Below are 19,910 nucleotides of genomic sequence, written 5' to 3'. Positions count from 1 at the left end.
TATAAATGAATGTTTCTGACAACTTAATGTTAGTTTTACGATGTAGGTCAGGCGTTGACATATGCACGAGTATACGAAATGTCTCACTCCTGATTCAACTCATGTTCTATAGGAGATTGGCGATTCCTCTTGTTTCTCGTACAACCATATCAGAACAGAAGCCCGAGTCACCCAGCTGTGATTTAAGATCGACTGGCATCTTTATCCCTTTTTTGTTCGTGATCATTATTTTCTTTAGTTATGATCAATATTGAACTTTTTCGAAATAAAATGACAATAATCAAACGTGCAGGCAGATTTTTGAAAAGTATTCGGAATTGACAGGGTGCCCCTTTGGAACAGTGTTCAGAAAATGTGAGAAAATGAAAGTTATGTAAGCTCTCACACAAAGCATTGAAGATTGGAATCTGAGTGTAAAAAAGCTACCTGTCTCCCAATGATAGGCAGGGATACACACCATGACTCGAATAGACTCAGCGAACTTTAACACCTATGATATTACGAGTGCTTTGCACATGTCGAACTTCAAGAAGGAACTACTACAACAGTTGTGGACATAATTCAATACCACTGGCAAAGTCCAATGCTGGCAACTTCTGAAAAAATAATGTTCACTCATGGAATTTGGTCTTTGAATGGCTGGCGGGAAAATTCATTTATACTCCTGTTGCACCCTCAGCTGAAACATGTTAAAATAACAACGCAGATTTGTTGGAGAACCTGACAAGAATTATTGGGTTAGCACTGTATGTATTCTTGTATATTTACTTTAATTTTTATATAAATGTAAACATGCATGCTGTATAATCTATTGCAATTTTAAAATATGTTAGCTGAGGATGCGAGGGGGGCTATTATACCTTGTGAAACACACAAGGAACTGTAAAAAAGGCTGGTATTTGAATAAAATTGGCGATCACAAGAAAACCACAATTTATGTGGTATTATCATCAATATCCTTCAAAATCTACGTTCAAATGAAGGATTTGAAGAAACTATGAAAAAAGCAATAGTAGTAGCAGAGGATTTTGATTTTTGCTCTTCAAGTCTGTAGATCACCGTAGAGTTGCGCCCCTACAAACAGCACAAAGGATGAAACCCACCTCCTTCGTTATTGCTATGTTTGTGCCGGTGAAAGTAGCATTTGTGCTATTGAAAGCATCTCGGAAGATGAAGGTGCAGTCACTTCCACATGTCATGATATCATTAGATCCGACGACAAGAGCTGAAGCCGCCGGCATTTTCCAAGTCAGCAATGTGAGGAAGATGGAGCTGGTGGAAGGTAGCGTGGCCGAGCGGTCTAAGGCGCTGGATTTAGGCTCCAGTCTCTCTGGGGGCGTGGGTTTGAATCCCACCGCTGCCAAATGTTAATGTTTTAAGACCTGCAATACGATCAGTAAAAGCGCTTTTTGTTAGGCTGCGGGAGGTGTTTAGAGATAGACTTTCTAAAAGACAGGCTTAACATCAAGGCAGAAAAAATATTTTGTTTTCTCAACAGAAATTCTCTTTGGCACGTTCAGCTTTATGTAGGGAACAACATCTGCCGAGATCACTTTTGAGGCAGTGCACATGATAGTGTACCGGCAAGTACATTTAATATTGGCTGTGGTGGTGAGCTGCTTTTGTCTGTGAAACTTTTAATTCTTCACGCCGAATCATTGGCAGGGGTAAAGCTTATTAAATCTTTGAACATAGCGCTCCATCAGAAGTACTTTGTTAGTGATCAAAAGAGATCAGAGGATTAACTTCATGAATTCACATAGCATACCTTACAGGAAAGATTTAAAAGGGGAATTGATTGTGCTTCCTGATGTTGTTCCTGTGGTTTCTTTGGATACAAAGGTGAATGTTCTTTGACGTTCTGCTATAGTATCCACTGGGTGGGTTTTATCGATTAGCTCGGATAGGTCATCAGTGCTCCGTCTCCGGAAAATAATCAGCACTGTTTTTTCCTGTGCTGTCTTTTAAAACATATAAGATCACGAGTTTACAGATTTCTCCAAATAACAACTATACATTTTAACCCAGCGGTTAGCATTCCTTCAATCCAATAGTTTTACTCTGGGTTAAAAGCAGCGCAATATACAGAGAGATGATATTCAAATATTTCAACGTTCTGTTGAATTACCTGTATGGAGATATCGCTCAGAATTCCTAATATGATTTTGAGTTCAGTTTTGCTTTACTACTTTCAGAGTCTTTTATTGACCTTGCTGAAGCAGAGAAGTGACATAATCACAGATGCGACCTACCTGTGCTGCTGTTTCTGGTTAATAATTATTATTGCGAGGAAAAAAAAACAGCTCCTTGCATTAAGAGCAAGAGCAACCAACGCGCTCTCTTGTTGAGTTGGGTTTTTTCCGTGGTGCTCTTCCTCAGATGCAAAGTTATTTGGCGAGCAAGGACCTCTGAGAAGGAGCCTGAATCCGTCAAGAACTCTGAAATTCTAATATCGCACTACCGTCTTGTGTACAGAGATCTGCTTCTTCCTTTTTGAGTGTTTTGTTGTTTAAGAGCACACTTCCTACCTCGAATGTTAGTTTCAGGAGATGTGTTACCAGATCACAGATCATCTTGAAAAGATTTGGGGATGCACTGGCTCAGTTATTTGAAGGAACCTATACCACCAACGCACTTCTGAGAAGCACCTGCACATTTTCGCAATCTTCTCTCTCACCTACAAAGTTATGAAGACACAGATGACCAACAAAAACTAATTTGATTCACTCAAGGCTTCACTCTTCTGTTGTGATGTCGTTTTAATTAGTGTTAGCTGTGATGAGGTGTTGTTTCTGTCTCTTAAAGTTTAAGAGTCTGCTCCTTTCTTCCTGGTATAGAAATAACATGTTCCATCTTTGTTTACAAACACCACTGTAAATTATTTGTCCATCTCTAAAGCCTGTGTGTATTGACAAGGCAATTCAAAAGCACATATTAAATAAGAACACGATCCTTCTTGTTACCATTCACGTGGTTGGAGCGTTCTTTCGCCCTTTAACGTTCTTCTACAATATTTACAAAAGGGCTTTATCACTGGAGTTGTGTGCATCGGTCCATGAACATCAACTGTACTGCTGTTTTTCTATGCGTAATTTAATCGCAAGCACTTAAAAGATGCAAAAAGGTTTCAAAGAAAACATAATTGAAAGACAGTCGAGTAAGGAGGTAGAAAAACGCACTCCCCCGTTGAAGAATCAACCACCGTCGCCCATGTGACTGGATATAAAAATAAAGTATTCATTTCAATTATTCATGAAGGGTGGATTGTGGTCAGTGAACATATGCACATCTTTAAGTCAGTTCCACCATCTGTGCAATCGGGGATGTAGCTCAGTGGTAGAGTGCATGCTTTTCATGTATGATGTCCTGAGTTCAATCTCTGGCATCTCTAGATGTCTTAAACTATTATGCTCACATCACAATCTTCTGTTGAGTAAGAACTCTTTGCTCGTGTTCATAGAGAGCCAGGTTTACACAATTAAATTCAGTCACACACGAAGTGCTACAGTCTTGCTCTGCTGTTTTAAATGTACCTCCAAAGCATTTCGTTCTGTTAACTACCAAATAATTTGAACTAATTTTACGTCATATTCAGGAAATCCAGAGAAGGTCATCAGACTTTTAGTGGCTGTTGAAGAAAACACCTGTTGAATCTCACCAGGGATTTCTTGAGAGATCATTCAGCGAGCAAGTCCTCCCTCTGGACTCCAAACATTTTGGGTTAAACCGTTATTCACATACTCTAACGAAGAGAAACGTTAGTGTCTTCCGGTGTGTGAGCCCATTTCTCAAAAAAAAAAGTTATATAAATTGAATTGTTCTACATTTTAGGCTTGCATAGTCTTATTCATATTTCAGTTAAATCTTTTTTTCTGTAGTAACATCAGTTGATATTAATATTAGCCCTGATTTATAATTGTTTGTAATGGTTTATCTTAAGTAATTTTGTAATTAGTTTCAGTTTTGAAAAATCATGCAGAGAAGCTACCAAAACTGGTAATGTTCATATAGTGTGTAATGCAATAGCAGCAATTTGGGTTGAAAACAAAACGTATATCTTTGTATGAATCCTAACACTTCATAGGCAGCATTCTAGGACTTCTCGCTTCAGATAAAGTTGTCAATACATCATAGATTTCTACTCAATCAATATCAGCAGTGTTATCGCTACCGAACGCTAAATATAGATCCTGGCAATACTTCGTGAGATCTTCGTAAGAAAATCCAAAATACTACGGAAGGAATCAAATTTATACGTTTCTTTGGATCGAGAAGATGATCATTATGAGACTCAAAACATGCCTGTCTTTTCTTTTTTCGAGGACAAATGAATTATTGAGGTGTAAAAATGGGTTCAAAACCAAAATCACCTGCTATTGCTGCTGTTTCTTCAAATCCTTCAACTGATCATCGATATCGAGGAATAATATATAGTTTCTGCAAATCCTTCAACTGATCATCGACATAGAGAAATAATATTATACAAATTGTGGTTTTCTTTTAATTGCCAATTTGACTGTAATTACATCTTCGTTTACAGATGTCTTGCATGTATCACAAGGTATAATAGTCGTCGTGCGTCCTCAGTTAAAATGTTTTAAAAAGTACGACAAAAGTACAACATTTATGGTTAAATCCGTATTAAAATGAAGGTAAATATACCAAGATATTAAAATACAATTGTACAGTCCTAACTTAATAATGCCTGTGAAGTTTTCCAACAAATCCGAACTGTAATTTTGAAATATTATAGCTGAGAATGAAAAGAGAGTACAAAGATCAAATTCAATGAGTGAAAATGCACCAGTAGTTCTCTAAACTGAGTTTCTTCCCTGAAATGACTTGCTTGCGAAGCACCAAGCAGCCTTGAACGGTTCGTGGAAATCAAATATACAGTACAGATGGATTCAGAGTGTTCTTGCCAACTTTTGTGCAACATTTTCCTTTGATAGGGCAGAGTTGTCTTCACAATCTGGGTTAAATAAAAAGGTGTGACATCAGTGTTAAACAGCTTTCCTTCTTGGGGAACAACGGTTGTGTTCCATATTTCTAACTATTTTGGTTTCAAGATCGCAATTTAGTGTGAAACATAAAAGCCAGCTGGATAAGCTTGATTAATTTCCCTCACGGGATCAATAAAGTATCTATCTATAAATCTCTTACATGTCATTTACAATGGCCTTTCAACTAATAGCCCGTGTAGGGATCAAACCCCAGCTGTTGGTATGAGTTGCATAAGGCCCTGTAACGCGCAGATAAGAAACTAATCTCTGCTTCTTCATTATATACACAGTGAGCTATATATGCGAGCTTACTGCCCCCTGCGGGCTCTGCATTCGATTGCGGTGGAGACCGGCTGTGGAGATAAAGTGAGATGGGTGTGTACATTAAAAGGCTCATAGCATCCCTGGAAGGGCTCAAACCACCACCCTTTTTGTTAACAACCGAGCCACAAAGACTCATGTACAGCTTAACACTCCTCGGTCTCAGTGAAAGTGATACACTCCGTAAAATTTCAGGAGATAAATTTGTTTTTAAAGGAAAATCACCAACAGTGGCCGAGATCTACTGGAGTTTTTCATTCTATACTGCGATTTCTGTAGGGTACTCTGTGAAAATATGAGTTTTGACGAGAAGGGATGGACATATAAGGTCAGAAGGCTTGGGGAATTGAACTTTAAGGTGAAGACTGCGGGCTTAGTAGCAGCAAAACCTGATCAGTATCAGTTGACTCTGATATACTTTGAAAATGAACTTGGAGATTTAGAGTCAGACGTGCTACCGTTGCACCATGGGGTACTTAATTAAAAAAACTAGAAAAACAGTGTTCCTGGATCTGTTATTGAGAACAACACCTGCACATCAGCTGCACAGGAAGAATAAAATGTGGTCTGGGATGAAGAGACTCTCTTCAGAAGAGCGGCGCTCTTCACAGAATTTTTTGTGAAGCTGATTTGTCTCCTTTGGGGAATTCAAATTAGCTGATAGTTGTGACCTCGTGGTGCAAAGGTAGCGTGGTCTGATTAAAGATCAGAAGGCTGCGTGTTCAAATCGCGTTGAGGTCTACTTTTAGTTTTTCAGGTTCTGCTCGTCCTGAACACAGAATTCACACCATGCAGTTGAGTTCTATCTGTACACCACATAGATAATCTAAACAAAATAGAGCCCTACTGGACATACAGTTAGGATCTCACACAGCGAATACCCTTGAACACAAGAGAGAAGGCACAGTTCACATCTGCGAAACATCACATCCGTCTTTAGAGACAGCTACATCAGAGAATGGGATCCCGGAAGTTTCAAATAACTTCTTTTAATACAGGTTCAAGCAAACCTGAAAGTTAGGGAGTTTCCGGACACTTTTGTTTTATTAAAAAGTGTCTGAAGCCTGAAAATGTAATTTGAAATAAAAAAACACTATTGGACACTAGCAGGTACTTTTTGTAACGATTTGCTATTTCATGCAGGAAAACAAAGGAAACAGACCCAATGTTTGCTTTCAGGTGCGGTTCATTACATAATAGACATCTATTACTGAGGAGCTTGAATAAAATTTACACGAGCCAGGTAGAAGTCGGACCTACAATCTTATGATCCAAAATCAGATGCGTTATTTATTAAACTGCTGGTATTTCACATAACCGGAATTCCCCCATAGTGTGCTCAGCGTCGCTACTAGTAATATACCACCCCGTCTAAAATTTCAAAGTGAGAAACGTGTTTTCTGATTTTTAATGAGTTTTAAAATATTATCTCTTTAAATCACACAAAGGGTTTATGTTTCGCACTGAAATTCCGATTGATTGAGAATTCAAAGAAAGACTGTTTTCTTCCACAACACCGTATAATTATCACATCCACCAGACTCTCCAACTTCTCCAGACCTTGCTGGGTGAGCATTTGCTCCGATAAATTAGGTCACGTATCATGTTAAATCACTTCTTCTCAACACAACACTTCCCGGTCCACGTTTTCTCTATGAAAAAAAGACATTTTTCCCTTGCACGATTTCTAGTTTTTTATCAAAGCGTACAGAAATAAAAAAGAAGAAGAAATAATGTTGCAGAAGAACTTTGTCGCCCTTGGGAGATGTCAAACGCATTGGAAATGAAAAATGCCAGATAAAAGCCAGTTCTCTTCGTTTCTCAGTGTCGGGGCTGCTACTGTATGTAAAAGAGGCAATTTGCTCTGAGAGCAGGTTCAGCGCTTTCTGAACGCAGATGTCTCAGAGCGGTGTGTCCAAGTGTCTGTAAAAGGTGATGGTTGTCCTATCACCGTAGCCTAGTTGGTTAAAGTGCCTCTTTATTGAACAACAGAACTGTGGTTCAAATCCCAGCCGTGTATTTCTTCCTATCTTGTAGTACAGAACGTACCATTTGGGGCACTCACAAAGGGCTTGATTTTGTTAAATGCATGTGAAATATTTTAAAAATACAATGCAGATTTGTTTGAGAAGTTGACAAGCATTGTTTTGTTAGCACTGTGCAGTTGGATTTTAATACATATTTATTTGGACATATTTACCTTAATTTTAAACTGTAAATACTGTACAATCTATTGTAATTGTGTTGTAATATTAAAATATGTTAGCTGAGGATGCAAAGGGGTGAAAGGGAAAGGTCAGAGGGTATAGTAACAACAAAGTTAGGATTGGTGGAGGTGGTAGGGGTGTTGATGGTTTTTCTCTGTAGAGGATGATTGAGTTTTTTATCCTTCTCTGAAGTGAGAAACTGGAAGAGTGCAGTTGAGAGATCTGATGAGGTTAGTTATGGAAGGAAGTTGATGTGGAGCTGTTAGCCGTAAGAATTCCTTAATGTCTTTGATGTTGTCATCAAAGAAAAACTGCAGTCAGCAAAGATAAAAAGAAAATTATCTTTGCATACTGCCCTGTCTTTCTAACACCTGAAGAAGGCTCCACGGCCAACACGTCGTGTTTCCTTTCTTCTCTTTTCAGCATGGAATAACCCTTTACTTGTTCCTTTGCAGCCTACGCATGCTGACGCAGCTACTCACCTGATATTTAACATTCCTATAATCACAACTATGAATGTCCACTGTGGGTATTTTTTCCATGATTATTTATTCTGTTATTGAAGCATATTTTATGTCATACCGAAGTGTCATAATCACCGAAAAAAAATTTGTTTTCATTTAGAAAGTCAGAAAATGATAAATCACTATGAATTGCATTTAGCCTGTTCTGATCTAGATTTTCTATATACTTTAACATGCCATGTTTACAATGTCACAACTCAGAAATGCAACAGTGAAGTGTTGTAATTACCAATGTACATAGTGTCGGAACATTGAGATGTTTTGGTAATGAGGAAGGAGGGACATGCCATGTTCACAGGGTCATATTTGAAAAATTGGCACAGTAAAATTTCCTAAAGTTCAGGATTTTGATAGTCTGTTCCATTGTCTCTCACACCTCAGTGTCATAATTTTTAGATGTTTTTATAACCAGGGGGTAGGTTTATAGCAAGAAGCAGAAAGTGCCATCACCCGTTGCTCATCCTCGGTTAACCATATATTCTCATATGCCATGTTCTAAATGTCCCATTTATATTAAAAAGTTCTTGTAAAATGCAAGATTTTAAGACTTTTGATGATCAGAAGGTAAGGTCGTGGTAAATATGCAGAAAGTGCCTGTGAACTTATGTTTTGCCTTTGTCTTATTTACTTATTGTGTTTGTGTTATTGTGAGTTTTGAAACTTGGTTTACAATTTTCTGAAATGTGTTTCACACAAAAATTATATTTGGATAGTCACTACTTACATATTCCCCTTTCTTCTTCTCCTTCTTCTTTTTCACAGCCTTAGTCCCAGACTGTCCTGGGGTCAGCTGCTTTGGTTGCTCTTCTCCATTTGTCTCTGTCGAGCACATCTTCCTCACTCACTTCACATACCTCCATATCTTTTCTCACACAATCTATCCATCTCTTTCTAGGCCTGCCTCTTCCTCTGTTACCTTCCACCTCAAATTCCATTACCCTCTTTGTTACTTCCTCAACGTCCCTCCTCATGATATGTCTATACCACCGTAACCTCGCCTCTCGCATCTTCTCAACCACATCCACCACCCTACATCGTCTACGGATTTCTTCATTTCTGATCTTATCCTTCATTGAAATCTGCAGAATCCATCTCAACATCCTCATTTCAGTTCTTCTCATCAAGTTCTCTTCCCTCTTTCCAACTGCCAAGCATTCAGCTCCATATAGTAGTACAGGTCTAATCACAGTCTTGTACATTTTGCACTTTAACTTTCTGGGAATTTTCCTGTCACAGATTATTCCAGTTATTTCTCTCCACTTGTTCCATCCAGCTTTCACTCTTTGTTTTACTGCCTCCAGTGTTTCTCCTCCCTTTACCAGTTTTGATCCAAGGTATTTAAAGTCATCAACTTGTTTCAGTTTTCCTCCATTTGTCTCCTCAACATTGGTCATAGTATCTCCTCTTCTCTCCATTACCATTATTTCAGATTTTTCTGCATTCATTTTCAGTCCACCCTTTTCCAGACTCCTCTGCCATTTGAACACTTTCTCCTGTAGTTCTACTTCTGAGTCTGCCATCAGTGCCACATCATCAGCAAAGATGAGTTCCCAAGGCACTTCTGTTCTTACCTCCTCTGTCAGTGTGTCAATAATGTTTATGAAAAGGAAAGGACTTAGTGCTGATCCTTGGTGTACTCCAACTGTGATTTCAAACTCTTTTGTCTCTCCCTGTTGTGTTATCATCTTCGTAGTTGCATCTCTATAGGTTGCTTGAACTAACTTCACCATGTTTTCTGGTACTCCTTTCTTCCTCAAGCACCAATACACCACCTCTCTGGGCACACGGTCATATGCCTTCTCCAAGTCCAGAAAGGCCACATACAGCTTTTTCCCTTTCTCTAGTGTCTTCTCCTGTAACTGTCTCATCACAAAAATGGCATCTGTTGTGCTTTTCCCCGCTGAGAATCCAAATTGTGAGTTGTGGATCCTGATTATCTTCCTGAGTCTCTTGTCCAGAATTTTTTCCAGGATTTTCAATCCATGTTCCAGAAGTTTTATTCCTCTATAGTTTTTACACTCCATTGGGTCTCCTTTCTCCTTGTAGATGGTAACCATACTGCTTTTTGTCCATTCTTCTGGAATTCTCTCTTCCTTTGCAATATTGTTTAGCAATCTCGTCAGCCACTGAATCCCCTCTTCATCGAGGTTCTTAAAGTGTTCTGCTGCTATTCCTGATGGTCCAGTTGCTTTGCCCACTTTCATCTCTTTGATAGCTTCTGTCACTTCCTTTACTGAAATTTCTTGGATATTCCCCTTTACTGAGGATAAATACAGTAATCCATCCCGATTAGTACTTTTAAAAATTACTGTAAAGAGCCATCTACAGGTGAAAGGCGGCATAACATCACAGCAGCAGCATTTAGGGCAGAAGAAGAAGCTGGCGAATAAGAAGCCAGATTCAGCCTCGTTAATGCAATACCATTGGGTGAGGTGGAAAAATATTTCTTGCTCTGAATCCTAACATTTTTATAGGAGGTGTTCTAGTACTTCTTGCCTCAGATAAAACTACCAATACACTTAATTTCTACTCCATCAATATCAGCAGCGTTATCGGTACTGAGTCCTAAATGTACGTCCTGTCATCATATAAAATGTCAAAAGTTTCGACTGCATTCAACTGATCAAATTTCTCTTCGATGACAGTTATAATTTTATCCAAAATACATCCGAAACAAATTTGCACTGTTTTTTTTTATCCAGAAGAGCATCATCATGAGACTCAAAACATACCTGTTTTTTCTTCTTTCCAGGAGGAAGGATTGTTCAGATGCAAACATTGGTCCAAAATCAATGTACTCTCCTATCGCTGTTGCTTCTTTAAATCCTTCATTTGAACGTCGATATTGAGGGTTGATATCGTACAAATTGTGGTTTTCTTTTAAAGCAAATTATATTAAAATATGAGCCTCTGTTATAGTTGTCTTGGAAGTTTCGGAAGGTATAATAGACCCCCTTGTGCCCTCAGCTAAAATATGATAAAATACAACAAAATGTATTTACATAGAACAGCATTTATGGTTACATGTATATTACAATTAAGATAAATATACAAAAGTATTAAAATACAAATGTACAGTCCTAGCATAATCATGCTGTCCAACTGTCTTTTTTGCTTGTCAAGTTCTCCAACAAATCTGTGTCGTAATTTTAAATATTCTAACTAAGGATGCATCGAGAGAATTCTTCTGCTAGCCGTTCGAAGATCAAAGTCCTTGGCTGAATATGATGTCCTTGAATGTTGGTCATTATTGGCCATTCCCAGTGATATTGACTTACATACTTAATTGTTTAACAAAAACATTCACATTTCCTGCAAATGTCAAGTGGGTTAAGGTTTTGCTAAGAAATCCGAATAAGTAGAGATGAGGTTTACATTGCAATAATGAGAAGTGCATTTCTGGGTGGGCTCAAACCACTAACCTTTCAATTAACAGAGACTCACGTGTGTCCCTTTTCTCCATTTGCAAGCTTAAAAAAAAGAAAATAATGCTTTTTTCTTACCAGCCTGCGATATACAAGGCAATATTTGTATTTCATCTTTCATAAGCTGTATGGATTTCATGAAAAGCAAGTTGTTCCAGAAAGAAAATGAAAACTTGCGTTAAACAAAATCAAGCTGTACGTAATCATCCATAGTGATACATTTTGTAAGACAAGACAGGAAGAAAAGCACTGCTGGGATTTGAACTCAGCATCTCCTGTTTAAGAGGAAAGCATGTTAACCAAATCAGCCAAAGTGCCATCAGTGTATCAACACCATGTCTGAGTCAATGATTGCAGCTGACTGTCACTGGAGGACAGTTCATCGTGAACAAGTCAGCCTGCATAATGAGGGGGAAGAGACTGACTTCTGTGATGCAGTATCGACAGATACTAACCTTCTGTCCAACTGTTCTCTGCTGCATTCTGGATTAGCAAGTAAATATTGGTTTCCATGCGTGTGTAGGGGTTTTGTGTATTTACTGGGACAATTATTAATTGTAGCAGTAAGTCACAAAATGATTCTTTGATGGCTATTAGAAAACCGACCTTGCGGGTTAACTCATTAACGCACACACACAGATACTAATACACTTATTAATACATAAAATGTGCATATAAACATAACAGATCTTAAGAGTGTGGGTTAGCAGAATACAAAAGGTATATATTAAATCATGAAGAGTTCCAAACCAAGAGGGACATACATTCAGTATACCATTCATTTAGACTGTTTCATAAATGAACTGGGATTACAACTTCTACACTAGATACTCAAAAGCAAGTACATCACTCATAGGTATTAGATTGATATCAATTGTGGTTGAGGTAACAATTGAATTCTCGAGCTGTAATGCAGAATGTTGAATACTCATCCGATCTGTGTGGATTCAGATCTCCCGCGGACACAAAGAAGCAGTGGCAGGCTGTTGTTGTGTGCAATCGGCACTCTCTGGCTCGGTGCCAGGCAGTGGCCGGTGCGGCTGGCGAGAAGGAGAGGAGGGAGAGATTCCTGCTGTGATGCGCTGCTAATGCTCTTTGAAGACTGGCTAGTTAGTGTTGGCTGAAACTAGCAGAGCTTGTGCACATGGAAAGTGACTGTGGGTCCAAGCCAGTCACACTCTTTAGATGGGAAGAAGACCAGTTCGTTCCCGATGTAGCGCTAGTCCTGAATCCTGAGATTCAGCTGTCGACAGTTCCAACCGTAGTTCACTCGCTGATCAGGCGAGCTTTGACGGTGGAGTACCGGCGGTTCACGGGGCTTGCTGCTGGGCTAACCTCGGGCGGATCCTTCGGTTATGCGTGGGCAACCTCCGTTCTCGACTCTTAAAACAAAGTTAAGTCCTGGCACTCGGACACAGTGGCCGTCACGTGATTGTCCGAGCTGAGTCTGAGAAAGTCCTGGAGGGGCACCTTCTGGGCATCGTGCTGCCTGTTTTATCTGGAGGAACTACGGTAGTTCAGTGGCTTAAAGTTCCGCGGGCATTCGAGACCCACGTGGGGTTACCCTGCCCTACCAGTTCCTCATTGGCTGATTGAGGTGGAGGATGAGTAACAGTGACCTCTGACCTTAGGGTTGTAAACCTTGGGATGAGCCTCTCCCATGGAATCTCCCAGACAGTAAGGCGCCAGAGATGACCACTTATTAGGGTGGCTGGTGAATCTCAGCCTTGGGAGCTGTTCCTTATCAGGAAACTATCAGCTAGAAAAACACCTTAAATGTGAACCAGATGGAATGGCCTCTCTGTATCCAGCTGCACTGAGATGAGGGAGAGAGGGACTGGCAAGGGAGCAGCAAACTTAATTCCTGTATTTTAAATACGCCTTGCCGCTACAGAAGTGTCCTTAGAAGGAAAACATCTTCTATGATAGTGGTACAGTCCATCACACCCCTCCTATAGCCTTTCAAAGAGAAAAAAAACTGACAACAAAGTATGTCTATGTGTGGTAATCAACCAGGTCTTACAAACATTCTTAAACCCTTCCATCTCCTTTCATTCCAAATGATTTGTACATGTTAGAAGGTTAATTTTGGCTTCTGATATTATGGTGGATTAAGAGTCCTGAAATCTTTGTAGAAGTACAAAGATGAAGGAAAGGGCAGTGTAATCATGGCCAAGAGAAGGCAAATGTTGGACTATCTGCTTGGATTGAATGGAGCAAAACGTAGGCAACTCCTTGAGCAGAACCTGCTTCATCCTTCAGACTGGGGTTTCTGAAGATCTATACATTTGAACTTTCAAAGTGACTAAAGTAAAGGAGTTTTCCCTTTTTACCGCATAATTCCCACAGATCAACACTAACAGAGAGCCTAATTCCAGCCAGGATTCAATCACTGTCTCTCAGGCATCCCAGCAGTGGATTTCATGACTTCAGAAAGCCATCTTCACCAGTGGAGAACTCAATGCTCTGAGGTTTACTGGCAGAGTCTCACACTGGGTAATGTTAGATGTTGATAAATAATGTCCTATGGAATTCTACTATTGATAAATTCTACTATGGAACTGCGATGTGTCTTGAAAAAAATCTTCTATGATAGTGGTACAGTCCAGCACAGCCTTTAAAAGAGAAAAAATAAACAAGGTAAGTCTGTGGTGTAATCAACTAGGTCTTGCAAACATACTTAACCTCTTCCAGCTACCAACATTACAAATGCTGTTTACACATTAGATGGTTATTTTTGGCTTCAGATATTATGGTGGATAAAGAGCCCTGGAATCTTTGTAGAAGGACAAAAGACGGAAAGAAAGGGCAGTGTAACCATGGCCAAGAGAAGAAATTGTTGGGGAGAGCTTTTTTCATACACTTTTTATCATTGTTTTTCCAGCCCAACAAAGATCAACATATATGAGCAGGCGTCCTGTGCCAAATCCAATCTGCCTTCCTTCCAAGCATACAGGAATGTGAGTGAATTAAATATTGACATATGAAAATACACAAAAATATGCAATCACACTGTAGTGTGCTCTCTGAAGGCACCAGTTCTGTAGGGTTTGGGCATTTACTGGGACAATTATTAATTGTAGCAGTAAATCACAAAATTGATTCTTTTGATGGCTTTAGAATCCAACCATGCGACATAACTCAAAGAACGCACACACACAGGTACTAATACACGAGGATACATTTATTAATACATAGAATATGCATATAAACCTAACAGATCTTATCGAGAGGGTTATCAGAATACAAAAGGTATATATTCAGTCAGTTACAAAGTGTTACACATATCAAAAGGACATACGTTCAGTATATCATTCATTTAGACCGTTTCATAAATGAACTTGGTTATAACTTCTACATTAGATACTCAAAACAAGTACATAACTCTTAGGAATTAAATTGATATCAACTGGTTGGGATAACAATTGAATTCTCGAGCAGTAATGCAGTGAAGTAGAATACTCATCCAATCTCTGGGGATTCAGATCTCCTGCGGACTCAAAGAAACAGTTGCAGGCTGTTGCTGTCCAATCCGCGCTCTCTGGCTCGGTGCCAGGCTGTGCTGTGCGGCTTGCGATGGTGCGCTGCTGATGCTCACTGACCGGCTAGTTAGTGTTGGCTTTAACTAGCAAAGTTTGCGCACAGGAGAAAAGATGACTGTGGGTCCCAGCAAGTCAGGAAGAAGACCGGTTCGTTCCTGATGAAGCGCTAGTTCTGAATACTGATTCAGCTGTCCACAGTTCTGACCTGTTCACGAGGCCTGCTACTGGTGCTAACCTCGGGTGGATCCTCTGGTTACTCTCTGGCAACCTCCGCTCTAGACTCTTAGAACAAAGGAAAGTTCTGGCACTCGGACACACTGGCCGTTCCGTGGTTGTCCGGGCTGAGTCTCAGGATGGTCAGGAGGCGCTCTGCGAGAATGTCCTGCCCTTGGGAGCCTTCTGCTCCTGGGCCGTCCTGCCCTGGAATTCTCCTTTGAATTCCCTTTAGAAAAGTCCACAGAATTCTCCTGAATCTTACTACAGGCTCTCTGTGTTTCCTGTTTTTACCTGGAGGAACTTCATCTCGTTGATTGGCTGAAAGTTCCATGGGCATGAGAGTCCCACGTGGGTTACTCGGCCCTACCAGTCCCTGATTGGTTGATCAAGGTGAGATATGAGTCATTTACTCCTGACACCTAGGAATGCAGTCCAGATGTCCATCTGGCACTCCCTAGACAGATAGGTGCCAATGGATGACCATTGATCATGATAGCCAGGCTTAGCTAAGTGCATCCCCCTTTGGGAGCTGTCCCTTATCAAAGGAAACCTTAAATCAGCCTGCATGAATAGTTTCTCTGTGGCTGCACCACAGAGATGAACAGATATGGGGCCTCATTTGGGAAGGCTCAGAACACTTAATTCTTTCTTATTAATAAGCCTCGCTGCTACAACACATATGCAGTTTGAGCAAACATAAGACAATAACCAAGTACCACAAACTACCAGGCATCTAGTATCATTAGCAGTTCAGGTGGGGAGCTGCATCTCCATGTGTAGGCTGCAAAGGAACAAGTAATAGGTCTATTCCATGCTTAAAAGAAAAGAAAGAAAACACAACATTTCAGCCGTGGAGCCCTCACACCTGAAGAAGCCTCCACGGCTGAAACGTTTTTTTTTTCTTTCTTCTCTTTTCATCTAGTGTCATTAGCCTTTTAACAGTTCCTGTCAAAATAAAATAGAAATGGATAACATTCTAGAGAGAGTTTGAAATACCAAGGTACAATTTAAAACATATCTCTTCCACTACAACCACAATATTTTGGAGAGATCGTTGAACCTCACTGTTCTGACATGTCCGTTAGCCTCCGTCCTGCTTCAGCAATGAATGTGGCGGGGCACATTCTGAGGGAGATGAGGTCAATCAGGTGGCAGGAAAACCACGCTATGCTTTTTTTTGAGATCCTGAAAAGGAAAGAAGGGCCATGTATATATGTGCAGCTGGATATGTAATTGCAGGTGGCGTAGCAAATTCTGCTGAAGCCCCACTGCCTGGTGTGGACGGTGGCTGTGCATGTTGCAGCAGAATTGTGCATGTGAGATCAAGGGGGCATGTCATGTGTTTCAGCACTTCACTCCATTCAGTAGCAAATGATTCCCTGAGTTCTTTGGATGACCTGTGGACCGATCTTTCACGATGAAGAATTCCTTAAGAAGAATAGATCTCGGCACACCATCCCAATGCCTCCGTCTCAAAACAGCAACCTCCCACTGCCCTTAGTCTGCAAGGCAGTCCTTTCAAGTGCAATGACGACGCCGGGACCTTCGTTGCCTATTGTACGAGCTGAACTTTTGTGCTCATCAATTCAACGCTCTTTCCATCAACTCATCTTGTCTTTTGACGCTTCGTGTTTTGCGCTCCTTTGACTATCGGCATATCGGGTGACTGCAAACACTGAAGTTCTTGCTTACGGAGTGTGGAACATTGTTTTCAAGTGATCGCTGTTCTGTCATGTTGACGCCGAGTGAATCTTTCTTTGGCAACATGGGCAGGCTGACAGCAGTGCGAGCGAAAGTAATGGCAAATTTCTTGACTTATTTCTGAATGTGAATGTTCTTTAGAAAAGGGATGCGGCGTTGCTTCTCGCCCGTGTAAAGGTCACGCATTCCAGACGTGGTTATGAGCGAACAGTTGCCGCAAGTGTTTGAAAAGAGCAAGAGAGGAAGCAGCCCTGCCCCGTGTGAGGATCAAACTCAGGCCCTTCAGATGACGAGACTGACGCACTACCAATTACGCCAACAAGCCCAGCTGCAGTACACACACCGGAAAGTTTGCCTCACATGGATTTCAGTCGCCCGTTCCCTAATCTTTAGACGCCCTCTGCTGAATGTTGCATTTACCTTTTGATCTCACGATACATTTTTGGTCTGTTTCTGTTGCGAGTCCGTCTTTCAGATCTCACCTAGCACAAGTCTCTGTGGCTGAAGTGGCCTCTCTGCTTCAGCATCGTGCCCACACTCAGCCATTAAAAATGTCACTCGGACTTCTGACATGCTGACATGAAATGTCAAGAGAGAGGGGCGGAGTGACGCTTAAGCCAGAGAGAAGATGAAAAGGGGGCGTGGCTGCGAAACGCTTGACAGCTGCACGATGCTCTCCATGCAAGGCGTGACCACAGGCTAAAGGACACCTTTCGGCACATCAAGCTCTAAGCACACACCTGGAGGATGCGGGAATTGATCCTGCTACCTCCCACGTGCAAAGCAAGCGCTGTACCATACAAGCCAACCCCCCTCGCTGGGACTTATGCCTCGGCGTCACCTAGTGCCGCTTGTTCCCCTCTTACCGGGCACAGTTCACTGCCCTTCGTCTGCAAGGCAGTCGTGTAATTGCGGCTTTCTTGACTTATTGATGAAGGTCTGACTGGACGAGCGAATGGCGCCTCTCCCCCATCCTCAAGCTCGCTGACAGATTGAAATGGAAAGTGCTGCTGTGGCTTGTTGGTCTAGTGGTATGATTCTCGCTTAGGGTGCGAGAGGTCCCCGGGTTCAACTACCGGACGAGCCCTCGTGTGCTCTTTTCCTCCTCTTCCACAAGACTGGGAACTGATATCCACATCACTTCGCAGCATCTGCTTATGGCAAACGATGGAATGTGACTAATGACTGAACGAGCCTAGTGAATTCTCATCACGTGGCACAATGAGAGCGTGCAGTCAGCTGTCCAAGGCAGCAACCTCATTGCTCGTTCAAAAGAACACGTACTGAAAACTCATCACCACTATGTCGTAGATGAGCACCGCGATCGCTTGTTGTCATGCGTCCTTACTTGGGAAATGCAGAAGCAAAAACTGCCCTCTCTCAGCCACCGAAACGTGTGCGGCTCGCCTTGCGCTCTCTGCGCCTCGCATATTTGTGGAGCTGTCTGCTCTTCTTTCTGTTGAAGTAATCAAGTTACGGGGCGTCCTGCAGCCTATGATGTTCTCACTGAGAGCTTTCAAGATTTGAAGGAAAACTACGAGCTTGATGGCTCAAGTCGAACAAATGTGATTGTTAAGCAATCGATGATCAAAAGCACGTCTTCTAACAATTCGTGAGAGTATTATCAGCACTGTTTTCACTCGGATATACTTTTCACTTGCTAAGCTGACAAATTGGACGAGAAAATGCCGGAGACGCACTCAGTGCAGACTGAGGTTGGGAAGGAGGTGTGGCCCTTCAACGCTTGACAACTGAAGGACATTCTCTCCGCAACGGAGGAGCACCTGTCAGAAGTCGCAGAGGCTAAATGAGAGCACCGGGCTCCCGAAACTCCAAACTCAGACCTGGAGGATGCGGGCATCGATCCCGCTACCTCTCGCATGCTAAGCGAGCGCTCTACCATTTGAGCTAATCCCCCTCGCTTCATGCTTCTCGGCATCATGGCTTACCGCCTCTGCCCCTCTTACCCGGCACCGCCCACTGCCCTTAGTCTGCAAGGCAGTCCTTTCAAGTGCGATGACGACGCTGGGATCTTCGTTGCCTATTGTACGAGCTGAACTTTTGTGCTCTTTCCATCAACTCATCTTGTCATCTTACAGTCTGGGTAATTGGAGACTGCACTGTTCTGCTTCCTAAGGTCATATACGGGTTTTTCGCATGAAGCCGTATTGAACAGTATGTCTCGCATTGTGAACATGTGCACACAGCGGTCCCCCGGGTTCCAGTTAGTGCGTAATTACGCATCGATGAAAAACGAAATTAGCTCACTGAAAGTTTGATGTAGAGAATGTAGAAATTTCCACAAGTTGTGGTCTTTAAAATGCATTTGGTTTGAAGACGTTCTGTGCTTCCATTGTGAAGATATGGACAAAACAATATTTGAGCGTGGTAAAAAAAAGTCATAAAAATGGCAAAGTGAAGGCTGAGAAAGCATTCACAATGCATTTTATACACAAAGCAAGTGTTTTTGTAACTCTGAGAGATTTCGCGAAAGCACTACATGCGTGCCAAAATCGTTTTTGAACTTCAAGCTAACTTTACCCCGGTCTTAGAGAAAGGACTGCCTTTCACTTCTCTGTGTTTTCTTTCACAGCGCTGTGCACTTTTTCATTGCTCTCGCTTTCAGAGCCTCTGCACAGCACACGACTCGACATCAGGAAGCACATTGAAGTGAAAGCAGAAAGCGCTGCGACATGCACTGTGCAGATCCCGCCACACTAAGAGGTGAGTGGGTCTGTTCGATCACAGCGCTAGGCGAATCCCCAAACAGTGTGCGTGGCAACAAAAAAAGCTGCTCTGGGGACATTCCACGTGTGAGGCTAACGTGATAACCACTACACTATGGAAACAGTGGGAAATTGTGCCCAGTGGCCCAGTGCTGAGCTTCGCCAATGCTATTCAGGGGCTATTCAAGGGCCAATGCTATTCGATGTGAATTGAATGCTATTCAACTCGCCAATGCTATTCAGGG

At 41.5% G+C, this 19,910-nt stretch overlaps 2 non-coding genes across 2 annotated transcripts; one reads left to right on the top strand and one right to left on the bottom strand.

The window, feature by feature from the left end:
* Positions 1–1,281: 1,281 nt before the first annotated feature.
* trnal-uag (transfer RNA leucine (anticodon UAG)) lies at positions 1,282–1,363 on the top strand. Its single transcript has one exon. It is a non-coding gene; the product is annotated as a tRNA-Leu (tRNA).
* Positions 1,364–18,784: 17,421 nt separating this feature from the next.
* Positions 18,785–18,857, bottom strand: trnaa-agc (transfer RNA alanine (anticodon AGC)). Its single transcript has one exon. It is a non-coding gene; the product is annotated as a tRNA-Ala (tRNA).
* Between the last annotated feature and the right edge of the window lie 1,053 nt (positions 18,858–19,910).

The sequence above is a fragment of the Lepisosteus platostomus genome, chromosome 5 (genome assembly GCF_059453375.1).
Source record: "Lepisosteus platostomus isolate fLepPlt1 chromosome 5, fLepPlt1.hap1, whole genome shotgun sequence".
NCBI classification, from domain to species: Eukaryota; Metazoa; Chordata; class Actinopteri; order Semionotiformes; family Lepisosteidae; genus Lepisosteus; species Lepisosteus platostomus.
Note: the sequence above shows the minus strand (reverse complement) of the source record. Positions and strands in the feature narration are given on the sequence as shown.